Source organism: Nannobrachium achirus, assembly GCF_963921795.1.
Source record: "Nannobrachium achirus genome assembly, chromosome: 4".
Lineage (NCBI taxonomy): Eukaryota > Metazoa > Chordata > Actinopteri > Myctophiformes > Myctophidae > Nannobrachium > Nannobrachium achirus.
In genome coordinates this window covers 44697836-44703958 of record NC_137813.1, presented here as the reverse complement: position 1 = coordinate 44703958, position 6123 = coordinate 44697836, and positions in this window count along the sequence as shown.

The following is a 6123-nucleotide window of genomic DNA, read 5'->3' as shown; positions in this document are numbered from 1 at the left end:
ATTGTTAGCTTGTACATCTGCAATGTTCAAATGGCTGAAATCAAATGTATAGGATTGAAGAGTTTCATGTAGGCCTATGTTTTGTAATAATAATCAATCTACAAAGTAACTAGGCCTTAACTAAAGTTTTCAATTAAATGTAGTGGAGTAAAATTACAATAGGCCTATTTGGATCTGAGATGTAGTAGAGTAGAAGCATTAGAAATTGGAAATAGTCAGTACAAATACCTAAAAATTGTACTCAGTTACTTTCCACCACTGCACACTGACACACACACAAACACATTTCCACACTGGAAACCGCTGCTGTGAGCCCAGGTTTCTTTGGCCGTCCACAGACCAGCATATAAGTGTCGAAATGTTAGCATCATCCAGCTCTTTAGATTTGTGGATAGGTGTAATATGAAAATACATCTATATTTCTGGTCTTTTTTTCCGCTCTCAAGGCTAGAAATGAAGTCCAGATGTTTTCATCCTTTCTGTTCCACCTCCTCACTTCCTCTCCCTCTAAGTAGATCCCAGGATGGTCCTTATATCATTCCAAACTCCTCAGTTTCTTTAAGAGATTAATTATCTCAGACTAATATCCACACGTTTTAATTTATTCCAGTTGGCAATGTTACTGTATAAGCAGATGAGCAAAACACTGTTAAAGCTATTATATTGCAAGACGATGCAAGCTTCTTTTCTTTCTTTCTTTCGTTCTTTCTTTCTTTCTTTCTTTCTTTCTTTCGTTCTTTCTTTCTTTCTTTCTTTCTTTCTTTCTTCTGGTGATTATTAATTCTATGGCAGTGTTTCTCAAAGTCGATTTCCAGGGACTCTGTGGGTTTCTTTAGGGGGGACTAAATGGCCCCATACAGGTCTGTAACTCTGACAGTGTACAAATGGAACCAAATGAACCCTGACAGGTTCATTTGATTCCATTTGTATGCTGTCAGAGTTAAGGGGAGACCTTGAAATTTGAAAGTTTGAGAAACACTGCTGGTATACTTTTCACATGAATTGGACAGTGGCCCATGTCCTGTGTACGTAAGTAGTTGTGTGTTGCAGTATGTCATTTTTGTCAACAGACCCAAATAGACATACAAAAGGACAGGTTGTGTTGTGTTTGTGTGCCTTAAGCAAGGTGAACAACTCAGCCAGCCACCACACCACATGGAAACCTGAAGTCACCAAGCTATGATCTAATATGACTGTGATAAATATCAGTTACTTTTTGTCGTGACGACGTGTAATTACACACAACAACACGACCGCTTCTGACAAAGTGGGTTGTTTTCATTCCTAGCACAGAATATTATACAATGGCTATTATAAGGAGAAAATGCAGGTCAGCTTAGGCTTAAGTAGGCTATAAGGCTACGGTTTTTTTGTGGGTCTATCTTTGTTTGTGTGAAGAATGGGGGGGGGGGGGGGGTGCAGATTTATTTATTTTTGATGACAGCAGGGATTCTTAAATCTTGTTACATTAGGATTAGATACGAAAGTCATCAAATGACTATAGCTTTGAAAACAAAATCTGAATGTGGTGATGCAAGAAGTTGCTGTTGTTGTTGTTGTTTTTCGTTTTACAGTCATTACCATGCAGGAACAGGAAGCTATAAGCTCACCAGAGCTCAAAATAAACATTTATTGATCTTTAAGCCAACATTTTACTTTATTATTATTAGACCTATTACCCTTGTAAAAAAGAAAAAAAAACATGGAACCAGCACCTGAGCATGCGCAGCACCTTATCAGTCAGTGCATTATGGCAATTGAACAATCTCAAACGCCACAATGATGCAATCTGAAACCACGTCTGTCTGACATCCTCTGTTGTCTGACAACGTCTGTCTGACAACGTCTGACCACGTCTGTCTGACAACGTATGTTGTCTGACAACGTCTGTCTGACAACGTCTGACCACGTCTGTCTGACAGGCATCTAGCCTTCCTCAAAAGAGCGTGTCTAACCATGACTTCTGTCATGTCTAGGTAAATGGAGGAGTCCAGACAGTGACTGGGGGAGTGGTGGTGATTGAGTAATCCCCCAGATTCCCCACCCTTGGTACTCATCTGTGCCCCCTCTCTTGTGCCATCTGCTGCGTTGTGACGTGTTCAGGAAGCATTGTGAAATTCTCATAAACGTATCAATGTTTCGTTTTCGTTACCAATTTTCCCTTTAAGCGTGTGTGTGTGTGTGTGTGTGTGTGTGTGTGTGTGTGTGTGTGTGTGTGTGTGTGTGGTTTTTCTCAGAGGAAAACTTGAATCTTTGTGCACATGATGGCAGGCCTTTTGTATTTCCTCCTGCTTATGTGTGCCATTGAGCACTTGACAGTTGGGGTGGTGTCGAATGGACACTGTCTGTCATCTGGATGTCTGGCAGACATGGCTTTATGGACTGGCTGCTCATTGTCAGCAGGGTTTATGATGAGATGTGTTTAGGGGGCTGCAGCCTGCAGCAGCGTAGCTCCACTTATATAGGGACCCCATCGCTGCTGTGTCTCCCGTCTCCCACTTAGTTTAGGGGAGGGGTCAAGAGCCCTGACCTCACTTCCTGCTGGGGCTCCTCATAAGCATTCCATTGTCTGTGAGAATGCACATGGGCTCAGGGGACTCCCACAAGAGTCCCACATCTGGCAGCTGTTATTAGCCGCCTCTCGATCTTATCCCTCCCCCCAGGAAGACCAGGGTGACTAACGGTGTGCGCGCATGGTGAACGTGCACACAGACACCGTGACACCTCTTCTAATGCAGGGGTACTCAAATCTCCAAGTTTCAAATGTGTATGTCTTTTGGTAAAGCAAAGCCCTGCTTCATCATACAAGACTGTCGCACAAAAGTAGTGAAAACAGCCGATCTACAAGCACACAACGCCGCGCGTGGCGAGGCGTTGTGTGCTTGTAGATCTGCTGTTTTCACTAGTTTAGTACATTTTATAGATGATAAATACAAAACGAACGGTTTTGGACATACAAGGTTTCCACCCGACAACGACAATATGCTATAAATATAAGGTGCCTCGGATTAAAAAGATATGTATGGGGTGCCCTGAGACAAAAAAGTTTGGGAACCCCTGTTCTAATGAACACTGTAGAGCAGTGGTTTTCAACCGATTTCATATCAAGGTCCATCATTTATTCAGCATTTGAGCCGTCGACAACCATTTGATGGGATTTAGCCTCTCGGACCCAAAACTTTGAATATTTTGTTATTGTTGGATACTATTTTGTACACAATTCCATGCTATCTAGAACTAAAAAGAGAATATACATTGGCACAATATCTGAGCACGGTAAACAACCCAAAACGTAGGAAAGTCTTGACTAGGTACAGACTCAGCGAACACAGCCTTGCAAAAGAGAAAGGCCACCACAGACGGACTCCACTTCCGCAAGGGTAGACAGTAGACTAGACAGGCCTTGCACCCACTGCACACAATGTGGTGGAAACAGGGCTACACTTTCTAACCACCTGCCCACTATACCAAGACATCGAGACACATACTTCCGCAGATTATGCACACCCAAAGTGAGTTTGAAAGCATGACCAACATGACAAAAAACTCCCATACCTACTGGGAGAAATACAACAATGTGCGAACACAGCAGCAAGATTTGTGAACTATTGCGATAAAAGAACTCTAAAGAATGGAATACAACCACCCTAAGGACTACAATAAATGCTGCTATTTGTTCCAAAAATCAAACCTTGTTTCGAAGTGGAGCCGTGAAATTGAGCACTTCCAGATCTATGTTTTTGATTCTATGTGTTCCCCCCTGTGTGTGTGTGCGCGTGTGTGTGCCTGGCCTGAAAACAGCGCCCCTCCCTTAACATGTGTGGTCATAAAAGGTACTGTTCGAACTCAACGGGACAGTTCTCACTGGTGAGACAGGACACACATTGCCACTCAGAGGGAGACCATGGGCTCCGCCCACGGCTCCAAAAAAGCTTCATACCCTGTATACACCGTACATAACAACAAAAGGTGACATACCGGTAGCTGTGTCTACACAATGCTGTACCCCCTCCAGTATATCGTCACTGTCGGGCAGAAACCTCGTATCTCCAAGTTTCAAATTTGTACGTTTTTTCGCAAGGTAAAGCCCTGCTTCATCAGACAAGGCCGTCGCACAAAAGTAGTGAAAACAGCAGATCTACAAGCACACAACAAGCGGTGCGAGGCGTTGTGTGCTTGTAGATCGGCTGTTTTCACTAGTTTAGTTCATTTTTTTAGATGATATAAAAAACGAATGGTTTTGGACATACAAGGTTTTCACCCGACAATGACGATAATTATGTTCCCCACTTTCAACTGTTTTTATTATGTTTTGAAACTTGCATTGGCAATGTAAACATATGTTTTCTCATGACAATAAAGCTCCGCAGAGAAGAGGCATTGGGCCCCCCAGCAAATCGAACCCTGGATATTGCTATTGTTTCACAAATCGATGTTGTCTGGCCTGATAACGTGTGGTGGAATTGTATTCGTTTACCACACAGTTCTGCTTCTGTGGCGACTGGTTTTCGCCATGGAAGGCCGACCGGCGACCGCACGAATTTGGAAGATTAGCACTTTTACACAAAGAAAAAGTAGATCAAGGAGATTTTGCTTCGGTACTTGTATACAAACACACATTCTTGAGAGGCTCATGTGGTTACCTGACCTTGCTCTACCCCCTTGTGAAAATGATATGGTAAGCAGGTCTTTACCTAGACATAACCTCTCACAAACAGAGAAACTGGATTGGACCCAGCCACGGAAAATATGTATTGTACTACAGTAACAGAGAGTAAACTGAGTCAGACCTGATAACTCTTATCAGTCATCTGAGGAGCTTTACTCATCTTTGCACAAAAGCGTAGGACCTGAAAAAGGCAAACGGTCTTTGTAGGCAGCCCGCCTGAATTTCCTTTGCTTCTACTTTTAGATGCAGGCTTACACACTGGGGAACTCATTAACAGTGAACTATAGCTGTTCTCAGGCTCCATGTCGTCGTTGTCGGGTGGAAACCTTGTATGTCCAAAACCGTTCGTTTAGTAGTTATCATTTAAAAAATGATTTAAACTAGTGAAAACAGCCGAACTACAAGCACACAACGCCTCGCACCGCGAGGCGTTGTGTGCTTGTAGATCTTCTGTTTTCACTACTTTTGTGCGACGGCCTTGTCTGATGAAGCAGGGCTTTACTTTGTGAAAAAAAATCAAATTTAAAACTTGGAGTTACGAGGTTTCTGCCCGACAGTGACGAATCTGACGATATTATGGTAGAGGGGTACTTTCCATCCCTTTTGGATGATCCTTTAACCCAGTTTCTATAGCATGCACAGACAGTTGAACAATGGATGGAGCACAACACAACAGGATATGTGGTGCTTGCGCAGGAGAATAATCAGCGTTTTAATCGAACTCTTAAGACCCGTAGAGGTCCGTTTTCACACCCTGCAAGAGTTCAATTTACCACTGATGATTTTTGCCGTGTAGGTTTTTTTCTCGTGACAGTCGTTCGTGACACAAATGGCAACGTTTTTATGTAAATCTCCCAGGAGAAGTATGTTGTCTATTCAAAGGGATATCAAATAGTTTGGATTTGAAATAAAACACCCCTATTCAGACCACAAGCCCATCACTTCTCTTCCCTCTTTAAATCAGACAGCAGAAGGCGTGGTATAGAGACCATACTCTTCACTGTAAAACCCAGAGCGTTAATTGAACTATGATGAGAGTGTAATAACGGACCCTTATGAGTTAGATAAACACTTTGGGTTTTGCAGTGCTTTTGGAGCTGGACCAGTGTTAGATAGCAGCCTACGTATTTTTAGCAGTGTTCCTCAGATCATGTGCAACAGAGTCATGGGTTTGCTATAATCAGAAAGCATGTTCTGGACAACATGATTCTCATAGAGTTGTTGTTCACATCAAAGGAGAAGGAAATATGCTCATTTTCCGCGTTGTGGAGATGTTGCCACTGCTAACTGCTCAGAGTTATTTTAAACATTTCTCTTTTCCAACTTTCAGCTGATTCACCAAACACTATTTCTGGAGAGAGAAAACAGTGTCCTTTTCTCACGCACGCACACTAATATGAATCATCATCTCTGATGTAGACGAATGGACAGGCAGGGGAAGTGCCTGAAATTAC